General features: G+C 44.3%; 2 pseudogenes; both read right to left on the bottom strand.

The window, feature by feature from the left end:
- Positions 1-12,201: 12,201 nt before the first annotated feature.
- Positions 12,202-14,656, bottom strand: LOC136536076 (protein FAR1-RELATED SEQUENCE 5-like; annotated as a pseudogene).
- Positions 14,657-16,809: 2,153 nt separating this feature from the next.
- LOC136537876 (MD-2-related lipid-recognition protein ROSY1-like) lies at positions 16,810-19,557 on the bottom strand (annotated as a pseudogene).
- Between the last annotated feature and the right edge of the window lie 891 nt (positions 19,558-20,448).

Raw genomic sequence — 20,448 nt, forward strand, 5'->3', positions numbered from 1 at the left:
GGTCTCAAAATTAAGTTTTTTGATTATGACCTAGTTGATTCTGTCAAAGATTGGCGTGCCGAGTGGTTCTATGCTGCCAATTTGATCCCCTCTCTTGTCGTTCACTCCGGATCTGGTCCTGTGGTGAATGACCGATGGGACAAAAAGCTTGAGTCACCTGCTGAGATTCAAGCGATCCAGCCACTCTTTGATAGGATTAGCCTGCTGAAACAGCAGGGTTTGACCGGCTTTGGTATTGTTTCAAGCTTCCTTCGTCATCGGGTTCAGCCTTTGAAAGAGCGGGAGCATCTCGGCTTTGAGTATTCTGGGGCCGAGGATCCTTCACGCATGGTCCCAGCTCTTGAGCTGACCGGTGAGGAGGTACTCAAGCGCCTCCAGAAGATGTTAAAAGGAGTGAGCGTCATTCCTCCTGTCGTCTCTGAGTTCTTGGCCATCAACCCGCCCCAGCTGTGAGTTGTCTATCTTTTTGTTTGAGTTCTTTATGTACTCTTGCTGCATCCGTTCTTGCTTAGCTTTTCCTTGTCTCGGTGTTTTATCTTTTTTCGCAGGAGCTTGGGTGGAACTTTGTCGATCCGATCCCCCTTGATGTTCTCCCTGCCGTGGCGGAGACTGGGGATCGTCTAGCTGGTACTTCTGCAATTAGTAAGTCTCAAACCTTTACAGCCCTTCCTAGGGTTTCTTTTAGATTTGTTGATGTATATGAAGAATATGTTCCTCGTCTAGTCCCTCGTGGTCCTCGCAGTGTCCCGAAGAGGGGGCGAATGGACGGGTCTTCATCTGGCTTACCTGTCTCCAAGAAGCCTCGCAAACCAAGTACTCCCTCAGGTACTCCAGTTGTTGCTAGCATGCTCTTAGGTGAGCACATTTAATACTCTTTGTTCTTTTATTTTCATGTTTCTCTCTTGAACCGAGTACTTTTCATCTCCTTTTCAGCAGGTGCTCTGGTTTCGTTGGCTGAGGAAGAAGAGGATGATGAAGTCCCCCTCATCATGCGACGGTGAGTTGTTTGTCATATTCTTGTTGCATTGAATTTCTCCTCTTTATTTTGAATTTTAGTCTTGAACTTTTTGAAGTAATCGGAGGTCGGGTGTGAGTTCTTCCGAGGCTCCCGCGCCGACTTCTTCTGAAGCTCCGGTGTCGAGTTCTTTGGTTGCCTCTGTTCCGAGCTATACCGCTTCTCCGGTGCGGAGTTCTTCCATGGCTCCAGCTCCGGCTTCTTCCACGGCTCCGTTGTCGGCTGTCCCGCTCCCGTCGTCGGGTGGCGGGGACGTCTTCACCGTCGTGGTTCCCCCTGCGAGGCTTTCTCTTGGCTTCGCGAAGAAAAAAGTAGTCGGGTGAGTAGATTCTAGCTTTATCTTTTTGGCTTTTATCTTCCTTCCTCTGGTTTTTATTGGTGCTTCCTTTTATCACTTTTCAGTGTTTCGTCCTCTCTAACTTCTTCATCGACTTCTTCTCTGCCTCTCGCCGTGCCAACGAGTTCCGAGCCTCGAGACTCACAACATTCTGTTGATGAAGTCACCGTGGGGGCTTCAGAGCTACCTGGCGGAGTTGCGGACTTGGTCGCTCCGGAGGTAATTGTGGCCGTCGCGCTGGGTTCTTCTGAGGGTTTGGCTCCGGCTTCCCTAGAGGTTGCTTTGGTCGTTCCTTCTTCAACCCAGCTGGCCTCTCCTTCCCCTTCTCTTGCTTCCGGTGGCCCCTTCTTTTCTGGTGACGTGGTGCAACAGTTCGATGCCACTCATCGGTTATCGGATCTGACCGTAGCCTGGGGGAGCTTGTCGACCCTCGCGACTTCTTTTGGTGAAAAGCTCCAGGTAGATTTTACTGCCACTCCTCTTTTGCATGCTTGTTTTTCTTCTATCCTTACACCTTGTTTCTCTTTGCCTCTTTTTGCTCAGTCTTTCTCTCGTGATCATTCTGACTTCTTTTTCTCATCTGAAAATGAGAGGAAGTTGTCTTCGGAGGTGGACGCTCTGAAAGCCGATCTTGACCTCCTTCGGGCTGAGTTGGAGACAGAGCGTCAAATGCACCAAAAGGAGGAGAAAGCCCTTCGCGCCCGGGTAGTGGAGACGGAGAAACAGAGAGATGCTGCGGTGGAGCCTGCGAAGAATGAATGCAAAGGTGTCGTGGGTTCTGCCTGTTTCTTCTTGTATCTTGACTTCTTTTTCTGCTGACTTGTTCTTGGGTGTCCTGTCTAGCTCTCTGAGTTGAGAAGCAGAAGCTCTCAGAGAGTATTGATGAAATGAAGGCCCTTGTCCGTTCTAGTCATAATAGAGCTGAGGAGGTAATTACTCATGCTGGGGAAGAACTCGCCCTTGCTAAGCTGATTAGGCGTGGAGCTGACAGAGATCTTGTGCAGGCCCAAAAAACCATTAAAGGCTTGTCCAGGAAGCTGGCGACGGCTATTGAGAATTGGAATGTTTTATGGAAATCTTTTCGTTCAGTAGCCGATGTCCTCCGGACTCCAGCGGATGACGGGCAATCTTGGGCGCAGTTCATTCCCCGGATTCCGACTCGTTTCCAAGAGTTCACGAAGAGGTGTGCCCAAGTATGTACCAAGAATGTGTTGGCCCAGGTCCGGGTCCTTGCTCCAGAGGTGCCTCTCTCCAAGATAGCAGAAGAAGCTGAAAGCCAAGAATATCTTGATGCCGTTGAGAGGATGGAGTCTGAGGTCGAAGGTCTAGCCAATAGGGTTGTAGACAGTATAAATATTGACATTTCCCTTTCTGATGACAACGCCTGACTCGATTGAGCATCCCCTTGTAATATTACACTCCTTTTTAAATGAAGATTCTTTATTTTTGTTGATGTATTCTTTGCCTAGGTGCGGTTGAAGTTACTTGACTTGCTGAGTACTTTGTCCTGTTCCTGTCTCTGCTCCGCAAAACAACTCTGTGCGTTATTCTGACGAGACCCCTCAATTTGTCGAGTACTTTTCTTTTCTTCCTCCTTTGTGATCCGTCGAGTGCTTTGTCCGTGCTATGACTTGTTAGATGTAGATCTTTGCGTTAACAACCTTTCGCGTGTGCTATGAAAAACGACTCGGTATAGAATGTTGCCTTGGCAAACTTCGGCATCCGAGTACTTTCTTGAGTGGCACTTGTGCTTTTCCAAGCAAAAAGTATTCCTATCTGGATGTAGCCCCCGAGCCTCTTGCTTTTCGGAACGAAGTGCTGGAGGGTCTTTTGAAGTTAAATTTTGGTCGACTTAGCCATTTTGCTTTTTGTTTCGGGTGTTAGCTTTTAGCTACCCTCATCGGCGAGCTCAAGCGTTTTTTCAGCTATTTTGCTCTCGGCCGGGATGCTCAGGCATGTTTTCAGTCATTTTGCTTTTTTGTTTCGGGTGTTAGCTTGTAGCTACCCTCATCGGCGGGCTCAAGCGTTTTTTCAGCTATTTTGCTCTCGGCCGGGATGCTCAGGCATGTTTTCAGCCATTTTGCTTTTTTGTTTCGGGTGTTAGCTTTTAGCTACCCTCATCGGCGGGCTCAAGCGTTTTTTCAGCTATTTTGCTCTTGGCCGGTATGCTCAGGCATGTTTTCAGCCATTTTGCTTTTTTGTTTCGGGTGTTAGCTTTTAGCTACCCTCATCGGCGGGCTCAAGCGTTTTTTCAGCTATTTTGCTCTTGGCCGGGATGCTCAGGCATGTTTTCAGCCATTTTGCTTTTTTATTTCGGGTGTTAGCTTTTAGCTACCCTCATCGGCGGGCTCAAGCGTTTTTTCAGCTATTTTGCTCTTGGCCGGTATGCTCAGGCATGTTTTCAGCCATTTTGCTTTTTTTGTTTCGGGTGTTAGCTTTTAGCTACCCTCATCGGCGGGCTCAAGCGTTTTTTAGCTATTTTGCTCTTGCGTTAACAACCTTTCGCCTGTGCTATGAAAAACGACTCGGTATAGAATGTTGCCTTGGCAAACTTCGGCATCCAAGTGCTTTCTTGAGTGTCACTTGTGCTTTTCCGAGCAAAAAAGTATTCCTATCTGGATGTAGCCCCCGAGCCTCTTGCTTTTCGGAATGAAGTGCTGGAGGGTCTTTTGAAGTTAAATTTCGGTCGACTCAACCATTTTGCTTTTTGTTTCGGGTGTTAGTTTTTAGCTACCCTCATTGGCGAGCTCAAGCGTTTTTTTAGCTATTTTGCTCTCGGCCGGGATGCTCAGGCATGTTTTCAGTCATTTTGCTTTTTTGTTTCGGGTGTTAGCTTGTAGCTACCCTCATCGGCGGGCTCAAGCGTTTTTTCAGCTATTTTGCTCTCGGCCGGGATGCTCAGGCATGTTTTCAGCCATTTTGCTTTTTTGTTTCGGGTGTTAGCTTTTAGCTACCCTCATCGGCGGGCTCAAGCGTTTTTTCAGCTATTTTGCTCTTGGCCGGTATGCTCAGGCATGTTTTTAGCCATTTTGCTTTTTTTTGTTTCGGGTGTTAGCTTTTAGCTACCCTCATCGGCGGGCTCAAGCGTTTTTTAGCTATTTTGCTCTCGGCCGGGATGCTCAGGCATGTTTTTAGCCATTTTGCTTTTTTGTTTCGGGTGTTAGCTTTTAGCTACCCTCATCGGCGGGCTCAAGCGTTTTTTCAGCTATTTTGCTCTCGGCCGAGATGCTCAGGCATGTTTTTTCACCCATTTTGCTTTTTGTTTCGTGAAAACAACTCGTTGAAGGTCATGACAAGACATGCTGTGGATGAATGCCATCTTTATTGATCATGAGTATAAACTACTACATATGTTATTGAAGAGTATTGCTTTTCGTCGATTGTGAACGTTGGTCCCTTATGGCTTGCATATCTGTTTTTTCTTGAGTTGTTTCTATGCGTAGAATCTTCTTAGCTGGCTGATGTGCCATGTATTGCTGACTTCTTTTCCATCTTCGGTTATTAACTTGTATGTGCCTGGTCCGGTAACTTTTGTGACAATGAAGGGACCTTCCCATGGACTAAGTAGCTTATGTCGTCCGTCAGTCTTCTGTATCCTTCTTAGTACTAAGTCTCCGACTTGTAGTGATCGAGGTTGGGTACTCTTGTTGTAATGCCGTCTTAAACCTTGTAGGTATCTGGCTGATTGGAGGGTAGCGTTTACTCTGATTTCTTCTGAGCTGTCGAGTTCTAATCTTCTTGTGTGTTCCGCTTCTCCTTCATCGTATTGCTCTATCTTTGGGGATGTCCAGATCAAGTCGGCTAGCAGTACGGCCTCTGACCCGTAAACTAGGAAGAAAGGTGAGTAGCCTGTTGCTCTGCTTATTTGAGTTCGTAGTCCCCATACTACTTTCGGTAATTCTTCAATCCATTTGGACCCATAGTCCACTAGTTCTTCGTATAATCTTGGCTTTAATTCAGCTAGTATGAGTCCATTAGCCCTTTCTACTTATCCGTTGGCCTCTGGATGTGCAACAGACGCATAGTTTATACTGAAACCACAGTCTTGTGCCCAGCCCTTGAATTCTGTAGCTGTGAAAGGGGAGCCTATATCTGTGATGATTCGATTGGGCATGCCGAAACGGTGCATAATGTCTTGGATGAACTCGACTGCTTTGATTGCGCTGTACTTCGCGAGTGGTTTGTATTCAATCCACTTGGTGAATTTGTCGATTGCTACGAAGATGTACTCGAAGCCGCCTTTTGCTTTTTTCAGGGGTCCTACTTGATCTAGCCCCCAGCAGGAAAAAGGCTAAGCGGGTGGGATGCAGATAAGATTGTGAGCTAGTACATGGGCTTGTCTTGCAAACATTTGGCAACCTTTGCATTTTTTAACAAGCTCTTCTGCGTCTTTCAAAGCGGTCGGCCAGTAGAATCCGGTGCGAAATGCTTTGACAACCAGTGTCCTTGAAGCGGCATGATTTCCACAGCAACCTGAGTGTATTTCATCTAGGATTTCTTTGCCTTCTTCAAATAAGACACATTTTAGTAGTACTCCTGATGATGCTGCTCTTCTATAGAGTTTATCCCCTACTAGAACGTAGTTTTTGCTTCTGCGAACAACTTATGTGGCCTCTGCTTTATCTGCTGGCAGTTTATTTTCTTTGATATAGTCAATGAAAACTTGGGTCCATGAAGTGTTGATTATCAAGATCTGAACGCCTTTAGCCTGAATTTCATGTGTTGTTTCACTGGGTTGTTTGATAGAGGGAACTGATAGCTCTTCTATGAATATGCCGGGTGGAACTTTTGCTCTGTCTGATCCGAGCTTGGCAAGGACATCTGCTGCAATGTTGGAATCGCGTAGGACGTGTAAAATTTCTAATCCTTGGAAATGTTTTTCAAGTTTCCGTATTTTAGTACAATAAGCACCCATGTTTTCTTTGGTGCAATCCCAATCTTTGTTGACTTGGTTGATGACCACTGTTGAATCACCATATACGAGTAATCTTTTTATTCCGAGGGTAATCGCCACTCGTAGCCCGTGGATGAGGGCTTCATATTCTGCTTCGTTATTTGTAGCTTGCCATAATATCTGAAGGACGTACTTGAGTTGTTTTCCTTCTGGAGAAATGAGGAGAACGCCTGCACCGGCCCCGCCTAGTTTGAGTGATCCGTCAAAGTACATCTTCTAGTGGTCAAGGATTGTATCTGATAAAGGCTGTTGAATCTCTGTCCATTCTGCCACGAAATCGGCGAGGGCTTGAGATTTGATGGCTTTCCATGGGGTGAAACTGATGTCAAGAGCTCCAATTTCAACTGCCCACTTGGATATGCGCCCCGTGGCATCTTTATTGTGTAGGATGTCTCCGAGTGGAAAATCTGTCACCACGGTAATCTTGTGGCTTTCGAAATAGTGGCGAAGCTTCCGTGAGGTAATGAGTAGAGCGTAGAGTAGTTTTTGTACATGCGGGTACCGGATTTTGGATTTTGACAGTACTTCGCTGATATAGTATACGGGATGTTGCACTTTATACACGCGCCCTTGTTCTTCTCTTTCTATGACTATTGCTGTGCTGATTACGGTAGGAGTTGCCGCAATATATAGCATCATATCTTCATCTTTCTTTGGAGGTGTCAGGATAGGCGATGAAGTGAGGTATTCTTTAAGTTTTTTGAAAGCTTCATCGGCCTCTATTGTCCACTCGAACTTATCTGTCTTCTTTAGTAGTTTAAAGAAAGGTAACCCCTTTTCGCCGAGTCTTGATATGAAACGGTTGAGGGCCGCCATGCATCCTGTTAGTTTCTGCACATCTTTAACACTTCTAGGTGGGCCCATTTCTGTTATAGCTCGAATTTGCTTGGTGCTGGCTTCGATCCCGCGCTGACTGACCAAAAATCCGAGTAGTTGTCCTGAGGGAACTCCAAATACACATTTATTTGGGTTCAATTTCCATCTCCATTTCTTCAAGTTTTCGAAGGTTTGCTTTAAATCTTCAATTAGAGTATCTGGGTTCTTTGTTTTCACCACCACATCGTCCACGTATGCCTCCACATTTTCATCGATTTGATTCCCAAGGCAAGTCTGGATAGCTCTTTGGTACGTGGCGCCAGCGTTCTTTAGTCCAAACGACATGGTCTTGTAGCAGTAGGCACCAAACGGGGTGATGAAAGATGTCTTGCTCTGGTCTTCTTCTTTTAGTGCGATCTGGTGATATCCTGAATAGCAATCGAGAAAAGATAATAGCGTAGATCCTGCTGTCGAGTCAACTATCTGGTCAATGCGTGGTAGCCCGAACGGATCTTTTGGGTAATGTTTATTGAGATCTGTGTAATCGACGCACATACGCCACTCGTCCGTGTTTTTCTTCTGTACAAGAACTGGGTTTGCTAGCCAATCTGGATGAAGGATCTCCTTGATGAATCCGGCTGCCATCAGTTTTGTTATTTTCTTTTTAATTGCTGCCTTCTTGTCGGGTGAGAATCATCGTAGCCATTGTTTTATAGGTTTGGAGCTTTTGTTAACATCAATTTTGTGCTCAGCCAACTCCCTTGGGACTCCTGGCATGTCGGCTGGCTTCCAAGCGAAGATATCTTTGTTGTCCCGAAGAAAGTTGGTGAGCGCGAGTTCCTATTTTGCCGAGAGGTGAGCACTGATAGTTGCTGTCTTGGAGGTATCGCCTGTGCCTAAGTCGATTTGCTTGACGTCGGCTTCTTTTGGTGGTGCGATGATGCTGGGCTTTTTAGATGGTATTTCTAATTCTTCTTGGCTTGTTTCTGCAGCGATTGCGGCTATTTCTTTTCTTCCATTGTCGGCTTGCGCTTTAGCTGCAATTTGGATCGCCTGAACGTCGCAGTCAAAAGCGCGCTTTAAATCGCTTCGAAGAGAAAGGATACCGTTGGGTCCTGGCATCTTAAGCAGTAAGTATGGATAATGTGGTATTGCCATGAATTTGGCCAGTGCTGGACGTCCAAGGATTGCATGATATGATGAATCGAAGTCAGCGACTTCAAACTTGATAAACTCTGTTCGGTAGTTTGAAGAAGTTCCAAAGGTAACAGGTAAAGTAATTTGTCCGAATGATATGGCTGCTTTGCCGGGTACTATTCCGTAAAAAGGTGTGCTTGTTGGCGTAATCATCCCGGCGAGTTGTAGTCCTATTTTCCTTAGAGTTTCTAAAAAGATGATGTTAAGTCCAGCTCCTCCATCGATTAGTACTTTGGTGATGGTCATACCAGCAATAGTCGGATCTAGAACCAGTGGATAATGGCCTGCGTTTCCCATGCTAGTCCATTGGTCTTCTCTGGTAAATTGGATAGGATACTGTGACCAATTGAGGTATCTTGGTGTAGCCGGTTCTGCTGTCATAATGGTCCGCAGTGCTAGTTTTTCTTGATGTTTGCTTCTGCAATCCGGAGCCCCTGAGAAAATCACTGCTACCGTTCCCCTGGGTTTTTGGAATCCTTTGTCCTCGTGGTTGTCTTCTTCTCTTTTCTAATTGTCCTCTTTGGTGTTTTCCTTACTATCTTTTCTTGTGTATCGATCATTGAAAGTGTAGCAATTTCTGATGGTGTGCCTCCCACTAGGGTGCAATGGGCAACGTATGTTTTCAATGTCATCATATCTTTTGGGTTTGGGAAACTTCTTTGATTTGTCAGCCATTGCCACAGTATTGTCTGGTCTACGTTTTCTTTCTTGATGTCTGCTATTTCGGTAATTTTGCTTGTCCGGGTTGTCTTGGTTGCTTCTGTCCGGGAACCTCTCTCGTATTTTTTCTTCTGCAGTAATCATCTTTTCTACTGTACGTCTGAATTCTTCATTGTTTCTCGGATTTTCTTTGCAGAAGTCTTGAAATTGCCATCTAGCCATGATTCCGTGAGAGAAAGCATCAATTACTTCTCGTTCGGTTATGTCATGCACTTGAGCTCGTAGTTCGTCGAATCGTCAATAGTAGTTTCTAAGACTTTCACCTCCCTTTTGCTTGAGTCCTTTTAGTTCTGCATGAGTGATTGGGTGTGTAATGATTCCTGCAAAATTCTCACAAAAAGCTCTTTGCAAATCCTCCCAATTTCTGATAGATCCTGGATTTAGTTTATCAAACCATTGGAGGGGCATGGCCTCTAGTGCCATAGGGAAGAAAAGGGTTTTGATATCGTCGTCTCCTCCGGCTAGTTCAATTGATTGTGAATATATTCTGAGCCATTGCTTTGGTTCAGTTTTGCCATCATACTTGGAGTGATTAGATGGTTTGAATTTGTGAGGTAATCGCACCAATGCGAACCTGTTCGCGAAGCAGGGGAACCTGTCGTGTGCCTTGGTTTCTTTGAATTCAGATTCGGCGCCTTCCTCTGGCCAACTATTGTTCTGATGGGAACAATCTTGCGAGGCTGTCTGGGTAGGTACCCTACTCTTAGTCTTCCTTAGTTGTTCAAATCGGTGGCCTTGATTATGTTCCTTCCTACTTCCTCCGTCATGGCTTCCACCCGGCCCAAGTCTTTCGAAAGCGGATTTCCTTTGATTTTGATCTTCTTACCGGTGGGTTGTTGATCTGGCGGGTAGTCTTGATCGAGCTTTCTCTTCGTGCGTTCTCGGGATTATCGATCGGAGCAAGTCCTGGAGCTGTTCATACTTCTCACCAGGATGCGAAGTTGCTCCGAGTTCTTCTAATGCTTCTCGAATCTTATCGTAAGGCGTATTCGCCGTGCGTCTTCCTTCGACTTCTCATTGCGATTTCCTTTTGTCGTACTCAGCCAATTCTGACTCGTATCTGATCCAAGCTTCCCTACGCTGCCTAGCACGGTGTTAGCGCCCTTGCTTCAACTTGTTTTTTCTTTCTCTAGCTTGCTTCTGACTATCTGTCTCTCCGTCGTAGCCCTGGGCAAAGGGTGATATGTTGGATTCTGATTCATCTGATGATCTGACATTGGGTGCTTCTGGGGGATTTAATGGTGACCGCGGTCGTCGAACCATGAGCACTTCTCGTGCATGAGTGGTTCTGTTATTGGCGTTAGTTTTCATGCTGTCGGAGTCGCTGATAACTTTAGTGAATGCCTCGGTGTCGTAGATCGAGTCTCCTTCTTGGTAAGGTAAAATAGCTGTTGTTGTTGTGCCGACTAGTTGGGTTCCGCTACCCTCAGGAACGGAATCCGGCCAGTGGATGATACAGTCCTGCGATGTTATTGTTAGCACGAGACCCTCCTGAGCTCCTATCAGTGGTATCCCGAATCCTGGATTGAAAAATCTTTCGACCTATCCCTGATAGGATTTTGTCATGTTGTCGAGCCCAAATGGAAAAGAACTCGACTTCTTGAGAGAATTCTGGGGGTAATCCGAGTTGTTTTGGGTTGTGTTCTAGAACCTTGCCAAAAAAAAACTCGGTTCCTTGAAAGCACTCGGATAAAACTTCACCTTGGAGCCTGAATTCGAATCGGATACGAGTGGTCGTGGAATCCGATTTGACTCGGATACTATGAGCTACGCGAATCTTCTGGTGAGCTGATCCGTTGCAGTTGTTGAAATAGGAACTTCTTTTAGATGATCTGGATCTTCGAGGAGATGGCTTTGAAGCTTGCCGTTGTTATCTGCCTCGTAGATCCATGAGCCGAAGATGAAAGTTGATCCCGTCGGGAAAATTATGTTGTCGAGGTCCATCGAGCTCTCGGAAGCAAAGTCGCCGAAAGCCCCTACCTGGTGCGCCAGCTGTCGATGTTTTACCACCGATAGCCTGCCACGGGGGTACCCGGGGCAGTATGTTCGGGCTTCGGCGTATGCCGAACTCGATGGTTTACGCAAGAGACAGCCGATTTATCCTGGTTCAGGCCCTCGATCGTAGATCGAGTAATAACCTTACGTCCAGTCGGCCTTAGCCTTTGTGTTGGATTGATTATGATCTGCTCTGTTCTCCTCTTTTGACAGGAGCATTGCCCTCCTTTATATAGTCAGGAGGCCAGAGTCCTAGTCGGTTTACAATGAGATTTCCTAGTAGGATTACTTGATAGTTCTACTACTAAGATTTACATGGGAAGAATCCTAGTTGAACTAGATCTTCTCTCTCCCTTGCGGGGTATCCTGTGGGTCCCGTATCGACACTGGCATGTTCGTCTTTTCCATCGGACGCAGGCGAGATCCCGCCGCCGCGTGCCCGCGACTCATCGGCGGGCCCTCCGCCTCGCCGCTCTCCGCCGCCGCCATTCCCTATGCGCCTGGCTGCGACTCTCGCCCAGCGCAGCCGGATGGACGTCGTGCTGGTGCTCCGGGTCCTGCTCTCCGTCGCGTGCCCGAGGAGCACGGCCCTCGGCAAGGTGCCGGGCTCCACGGCGGCGTACCGGAGGATGGACCAGTACGCCACGGCGTAGGCCACGCCGGGGGTGCTCGTCCTGCCCGTCAACGTGCCCATCTGCTTCGCCAATGCTAGCTACCTGCGGGAGAGAGTCTCGCCGAACGAGATGGTCTGAGCTCTGAATATCATTGACATGAACACTAGGTTGCACAGTGTGTCTGACTGTACTTCTTGAAATTGAATGTACTCATAGAAGATGACGAAGTATATAAACTAGTATCTTTGCAATTTCAGTCTATTTTTTCACCGAAGTGCTTTGCAGTTTTTTATGCAGTTGAGTTCAGTTCAGTTGAGTCACAGAATTGAAAATAAACTAGTATCTTGTGCATTTCAAAAGGAGTTCACAGAAAGTGGTTAACTAAATTCTTCTTCTGAACTATGGCTTCAGCCACAAGGTCATATTGCAGGTACACTCAAATTGCAATTAAAAAAAAGGAGCATGGTACAGTCGTACATTGTAGTGAACTCAAAATCCAAAGTACATTGCAGTGTTTACAAGAAGCACAAGAGTAAATTGTTCAATTGAAATATCAGCCAACAATATTGTTTGGGCAATTACGTGCATCATGATCCCCTTCTTGCTTACATTTTCGACACGTCCGTTTACCTTTACCCTTACTTCCAGCCTTCTTCTCCTTCGTCTCCTTGCTCTTCTTAATTCTTTTGCATCTCCCTTTCGAGTTGACATCATTTGGTGGATGTATATCGACCTCTTTTGGAATTTTACTACCAAGGAAAGATTCATATTCATCCTGTTTTTCAACTCTCATAGCAGGCATGATCTTTTGGAGAGGCTCTACTAGGTTGGATAAACTAGAATATAAAAAGTCCATCCCTTGTTCAGAGCTCTTGGCCATTTGAATAAGATCTTCAAACTTGTTGCGTGAATCTGAAATCTTTTTCCGCATGGTCACCTCCATAGGATCTTTAGGCTTTTCATCTAGTAGGTTACCTTCCTCATCAAAGAATAGTTCCCTGTAAAATTGAAGATCTGATCAAGACTATTGTACAAAACAGAAAATATAGGTGAACAGAGAGGGAAAAAATAAGTACACACCTTTTACATCTTTTCTCCCATCGCTTCATTATATATAACGATGGTATCTCAGTTTGCTTCTCGGCTCTAAGCACTTGTATGATATGACGACATGGGATGCCATAAGACTCATATAATTTACAGGAGCACCTACCAAACATGTTCGACTTGTTCATCTAAACAAGTCGATCTTTTCCAGTTTGGCTGCTGATGGTGAAACATTTTGTTCCTAAAATAATGCAATGGTCTCTTGCAGCTAAGATTTGTTCCTAAAATTTACTAAAAACTTCATGTGTATATATCAGACTACATTGCTTCTCCATGGCCCATGGTGTCATCAATTTAGGAGTGGTTTGAAGACTTGTATTGTCAACTTTCAATTCCTCTTGGCGCTGGCACTCCAAAGCTGTGTCAAACCTTAGCCAGAACTCAACAAAGGTCAACTTTCTACGAATGAAACGGTTAAAAAAAGAATTTGCACTCTCCGATCGTGATGTAGTCCTAAGCATTCCTGCTAGAGGTATGTCCAAAAAGTATACCGGAATCCATGAGTCGCGAATGGCAAACCTAGTGGAAAACCAATCGTTTCCCATGAGTTCATAATCTGTTATGATAGCATTCCATTGTGACACAAAATCATCTGAATTCTCGGTCCCCCAAACACACTTGTTTAGTCTTTCCCAAAACTTTTCACCTTTTCTTATAGAGGGCCCCACCTTCTCAAATACCTTTTCCATGATATGCCACATGCAAAGTCTATGAGCTGTATCTGGCAGAATTTGAGCAATAGCAGCCTTCATGCTCGCATCTTCATCGCATGTAATTAGATGAGGTGCTACTCCACCCATAGCCTTAAGAAAGGTGTTAAACAACCATACATATGAATCGATCTTTTCATCTGCTAAGAATGCTGCCCCAAGGAAAACACTTTGCAAGTGATGATTAACTCCAGTGAATGGCACAAATTTCATGTTATACTGGTTGGTGGTATATGTTGCATCTACCGAAACCACATCACCAAAAACACTATAGTTTTCCCTGCATAAAGCATCTGCCCAAAATACGCGAACAAGTCGTCCTTGTTCATCCACCATAAACTCATAAAAGAAGGCTGGATTTACTTCCTTCTTTCGCTCAAGTTGTGCCACAAACATTTGTGCATCTCCATCCTTGATTTTGGTTCTGAGGTCACGGTAATAGTTTTTCAAATCCATCAGTGTGCACTCAACATTCTGAAACCCACCCTCACTGACATGGAGAAGTCGATATGCCTGTGAGGTGCCAATGCTAGCCTTATGACAATTGAACAAAGCACTCTTTTCCCTCTCACTGACATTACGGTTGGATCTTAGCAAATGCCTCTTATCTGACGACACAAAACCATGGCTGTGTTTCTCAACCATTGAAAATATTCGATACTTCTTGTCGCTACCAAGCTTGACGACAATATGTGCCTCACAACCACATCTGGTTTCCATCACATTATGTGTCTTTCTTTTTTTCCCAGAATCATCACTAACATTTGTTACGTTCTCCTTTCTATACCCTTCCCTTGAACAACAGTACCTCTTGAATAATATTTCCTCATTTTGCTTCTTGTGCTGACCAACACGAACTGAGAAACCAGCTTCATGTGCATACGACTTGTAAAATTCCTCCACATCTGCGAGTGTATCAAAGATCATTCCAACCATTGGCTTCAAATGTTCTTTGGAACTTACTGTTGTACTCGGAAAAGATTTTGGCCGTGGTGTGCTTGGATGTTCAAGGTGGGCTCCAACTCCGGTGTCGTTGACGGCATGATCCTCAGCGGAAACAGGATCAACGGCGACAACGGCATCAACAGCCTGATCCATGGCGGCGGCCTCGACGGAGACGGGATCAACGGCGATGACGGCATCAACGGCGACAACGGCATCAACGGCAACGTCACGCACGCCGGACTCCATGGCAGCGGCGGCGCAGACTCACAGCGCAACTCTTGACGAGTCTCCTCCGCCTACAGACTCACGTATGAGATGAGCATCAGACTCATGTATGACATGAACAAGCTAACGACTCCATGCCGGAGTCACGTAAGAACAGGAGGATACTCACGTACGAACTGATTCAGATTAGTCTGGGCGTCGTCCTGATTCGTCTTCACATCGGCGTCTAGCGAATCAACGTCGGCGTCTAGTGAATCCGGGAGCCAGGAGGTGGTGGCGCGCCTGCGATGCTGTCCTCGTCCTGCCCGCCTCACCGAATAGCTCGTGGCCGCCGCCGGCGCCTAGGAAAAACAAAACGACAAGAAACGAAACGGCGCCAAACTATCGACACAGACCTGTTTGCTGGGGGTGATTTGCAAAACAACATGATTAGCAGTGCTAGGGGCGGGCGTTTAAATGCAAAAAAGCCCCACCTCCATCTCTAGCCATCGGATGCGCAGCTCGTGGTCTAGATCGATAGTTTCCAAAGTTTGCACAGGAACATGGTTTCCACCTGATCCAGAGCCAATATATTAACATATGTATCATCAAATTCGTTTCATTATATGTACTACGAAATATTATTTGGTATTGTAGATGTTAATATATTTCCTATAAGGTTAGTTCAAATTAGACAATCAAAGCTAAAACAATGTATACTTTTGAATCAAAGGAAGTACTTAGGTCCCATTTGGATCCATCAAACTAATAGTTATAGTTGCTAAAAAATAGTTGTTGTGGAACCAAACAAACTAAAGTAATTGTTAGCTAGGCACACATCTAACGCTATACCGCCCAGCTAACCGCGGTTATTAGGTTGTAAAAGGTACCTTTGCTCTGCCACTTACCTTTATCCATGACCCTTCCCATAACAAATAGAAAATAAAAAGGACATAATAGACAACCACAAATGCATCCACCTTTTAGGCCCCATTTGATTGTAGGAAAAATGCAGGATTTTCGATCCCTATGGATTGAGTCGCTGTAGTGTCCTTTGGTTCGTAGAAATTGCTTACAAAAAAACGTAGAAACTTTCTCTCGTGTTTGATTTCACACAACACATGGGGGGAAAAACACATATGCTCAAACCTCATGTTTCCGATCCAAACACCTATTCTATGAAATTCATGTGTTTTTATTCTTCTGTTTGCATGTGCATTCCTATCCCATTTCTACATTTTCTCAATCAGTGTTTCAAAGGCGTTCTTAGCTGGTGGATCCAAACAACACCCAGCTAATAGCTAGTCAATTATTGGTAGTTATCTAGATAATATTAGTTGTGACTTCACCGACTTCAATTCTGGCTTTTCCTAGCACTGTAGCAAGAAACCAGAACACGTGCCAAGTAGGGCTTAAGGTAATGACAATGTATTTAGATCACCCGATCCATATATTTGGTCCTCACAACAGTCAACAGTAGTTTGTAGCAAACCTCACAATGCTCGATCCACACTAGGTACCAAATAGGTGGAGAGAAGAGTGGAAGGAAGAATAATAATTATTGCTACTCCTATGCCATAATGATATAAGTGGCTTTTGCTATTGTCTCACTATAGAGAGATAGCACAAGGTCTAGATAGACATATCTATATAACTGTATTCTTTTTAAGACAAACAAAGTATCTAGATAGATATATCTATAACTGTATTCTTTATTGAGACAAACAAAGTATTTTTTGGACACGTTATGGTTGCCCTAGAATAGAGAATCCAAGTACTCCTCCGTGTCAGTGCTAATTGGTCCACCACCAAACAAAAAGGAACCATTTCGCTGCACGTGGTGCGGTCGCAAGAAAACATTGCCGGCAACGTTATGCGTGACGCGTGGAACAAAGCCTACTACACGTACTACAGCAACGGCATCCATTGCGCCATGCCTGGCCATTTGTTGCTCCTGTCCTCCCCTGCGATCCTGCTGTCACACATAGCTGGACGGCATCCAGCCACCCATTGCGCCATGTCTGTCCATTTGTTGCCTTGTACTCAGGCAGCGTCAGGCTCATTCGGCTAGCTGGACGGACAGCAACCCACGCCGGCCATCCCACCCTCGCCAGGGCATCACAGAACAAAATCAAGTATCAAAAGAAAGTGAACCCAATTGTCCTTTCAAGTTTTATCATTCAGGAAAGACGCACTGAGGAAACAAGACCATAACAGCAATTATCGGTGTCCATTTATTTATTTATATACACATGTGAAAAGCATGCTGACATAGAGCACCAAACTCAGGTAGGTCCATGATAACACTGTATGTAGTTAGATCGTTAGGTCAGGTGTCCTCCTCCGAATACAAGACAGCAGTTGAACACACATTGTGAGTCATATGGAAGTATACGTTCCATTACAAGGTTCATGTAACTACATCCATGGCAAATTTGATATCAGGCTTAGATGATGGGGTTTGGTGACAAACCCGATGCTGAACCCAAAGGAGATGCAGGTTAGCTCCTCATTGCTGTCTCCCAGCAACTTCATCGTGAGGGTGTAGGAACCCTGCAAGATAAACAATATGCCAGGAAAAGTAGACAATCATTATTTTACTTGCCTCAGTAATCCAGCAAGTCTAGTTTATTAATAGAACTAAATTCTGTGGTGCATTATACTTACTGGCGGGGTGAATGATGGTAATGTCTGTTGGCTAGCTAGCACAAATTCACCTGTTGCTGGGCAAGGAGTCTCATCACAGAGGTTATGAGTTTCTGAGTGGACGTGGAAAATGAAGTATGCAACATCTATCACCAGTTTCCCTTTAGTGATCTTTTTATCTGTATTCACAAACAAAAATATCTCATGACTCATGACTATCCTGTATGGGTCTGGCAGGAAGTAACCAAGTAAATTGAGGTGGTGATACAACATAAAAAAATGATTTCGAATGATAAGCAAATTGCAACAGTATAAAACAGGTAATCTAAATGGTTTTTCAACTTCAGATTCATCCACAGGGCTCCAGTAGCCATATGAGACATTTTCCTAAGGTAAAATAACTATTTGATCTGCATGTCTTTATAAGGTATAAAATAAAAACTAAAAAAATGTATGACCCTATGTCTGCAAATCATGATACAATAAACACCCAAAAATAGTGCCTGACAAATCATATAGACTCAGTATCTAGGGTTTACCATCCTGCTGCCCTAGATAGTTGACAAGTCGAGTTAGGTATAGTATCTCTACTCAAGCGTGCATCAGTATCTCTACTCAAGTGTGCATCCTCTGATCTGTTACACACCTATAGGCTAGAATGGATATTATAGTGTTTTGATGTGTCAGCAAAATTACAGAATTTCTATGCAGAAGCTTGCGATGTGTCAGGTAATGCAGACCAAAAAAAAAAGAATAATGAGCATTGCAAAATTCTTTATGATGTTCGTTCTCAATCTAAACAATAGTAACTGCGGCATAATACATGATAGATAACATATACTCCAAAGGCGATACAGTAGCAAGTCGTTATGTTGTAACAAATACTAATGGTTAGGTATCTAAGTTTCAAACAATACTATCATCTAAATGGGTTTGATAACCAAGGGGTTTGGAATATGTACCAAATTAAGAGAAACAAGATAGTAACAACATAACTTGTGAATAAAGGTTCAACAGGCGATAAAAGGGTGGCTTAAATGCCAAAATTAGGTGGTTAAAACACACCAATTCTTGATGGATTTAACACAACTTATTCAGGCAGGCACAAAGGTTCACCATAGTTCCAAACAAAAAAAAATAAAAAATAAAACTGTCGGTTCGTAACTTCATATGCAGGTCTAGAACAGGTGGCAGTACCTAATTTCATCGTCCAAAGTCCGAATTGTAATCAGTCTTACATATGGAAGAAAAAATATTGAGTAAAGTAGTTGCTTTGTAGGCTGATTATCACCCTGCTTTGTAGTTAAACCCTTAACCTTTGGTTGCAGACGAACTTATGAGCACATCACATAAAAGATAACACATGATTTGTAGGATACAACTAATACACTAGAATAGTCCTCATTGACTGAAATACAGGCAACAATAGAAAAAAGGGTTAAAAATAAGAGAAATCACTGATTCGGCATGCACACATGCATATGAATTCGCAACATACACTGTTGACTGTTTCATACTTCCATGTGACAACCAACTATTGTCAAGAACAGTCCAATATGGCACCTAAGGATAGAACTTATCTAGATTGTAGCAACCATTCCAACCAATCCTATGTGCATTACGAAGCGCTTTGTTGTGTTTGGTACACCAGAAATCAGACAATATTGTGAAACAGGGCAATGCCGCTCATCAATGTTACAGCAGGCTTAGTATTAACAGCTCGGATTTGATCCCACGAGAAGCATATCCAATCTGAGACAGTGGCTACACAGGAAACAGGAATTTCCGGGCTAATAAATGGCTAAGCACAGTCGAACTAACGGATGCCACATATACGCTCTGAATCCGTAACCCGCAACACAGAGGCTAGCCCTTTGACAACCGACAGACTGGTTACCTGTGGAGGCGGAGATCTTGAAGGTGGCCGGTTCCCCCCTGACGACGGGATCGGGGACGACCTCCACGCCGCTCACCTTCACTGGGTAGTCCCGCCCCTTTTCTGCAGAAAAACCACGAAATCATCGCCATCAGAAAAAAAAAGGCTCGAAAGCACAGTCCCGCAAAAACAAAACTCGAGACGGGGACACTTCTAGAGGCGCGCTTACTGCAGTACTCGACAGCGGTGGCGCTGAAGCCGGAGGGAAGGAGGAGGAGCACCGCCGCGGCGGCGAAGAGGAGGTGGCGGCGGTTAAGGTGCTTGGGCGTCATCATTGCAGGCGGCTGTCGCACTCCGGAGCCTGGTGGAGTAGTCGAGCTCGAGCAGATGGATTAGCAGGTGACGCCACGAATCCACCAGACACCGGTTGTGACTCGATGTGGATCACGGATGCGGTTCCAGTGCTTTGACTAAGTGGGCCTTGTTTTTTTTTTTTTTGAGCAAACGCACTGGGCCTTGTTCGGCACTGAGGTTTGCATCGGGTTGGGCCGTTGGGGTGGGCTAGAAATTTTCCGTGCCACCAGCCTAATATTTCTAGCATCCGAACTTTCTGGGACTCCTTTTATACGCTGCATTTTGGGTCAGTCAGCTTTTAAGCTGAAAGCTAATGCTAGAGAGTTCTTGAAAACAATAATGTTGTCTCAAAATCTTGCCAATCAAACTCCAAATTTTATGGAACTCTTCCTCTCTTTCATAGTTTCATACACAGAGGAAAAGCATTTTACATAACTCTGTGTACCTCTCTGTATGAGTATTGATGAGATGTTCTATTGATCATTTCAGTTTTATGCTCTCATATTCATATACCACTTGGAGAATAGAATCTTGCAGGAATGACTTATATATATATATATATATATATATATATATATATATAGATGAGATGTTCTATTGATCATTTCAGTTTTATGCTCTCATATTCATATACCACTTGGAGAATAGAATCTTGCAGGAATGACTTATATATATATATATATATATATATATATATATATATATATATAAGGAGAGTATATTCAGTAGTTAGCTATAGAATAAATTATTTTGTAGCCACCTCCATTTACGATATTTTTTATACTTAATTTACGATAAAGTGAATACATATTTACGATAATTATGTTACTATAACACATGAGCATATTTACCGTAACATTATAGTAAATTACCTAGTAAGGAGTTACTATAATCATGTAAATTAGCATAATAATTATCGTAACTCAAAGTGGCTACAGAATAAGTTATTCTATAGCCT

The sequence above is a fragment of the Miscanthus floridulus genome, chromosome 2, assembly GCF_019320115.1.
Source record: "Miscanthus floridulus cultivar M001 chromosome 2, ASM1932011v1, whole genome shotgun sequence".
Classification (NCBI taxonomy): Eukaryota; Viridiplantae; Streptophyta; class Magnoliopsida; order Poales; family Poaceae; genus Miscanthus; species Miscanthus floridulus.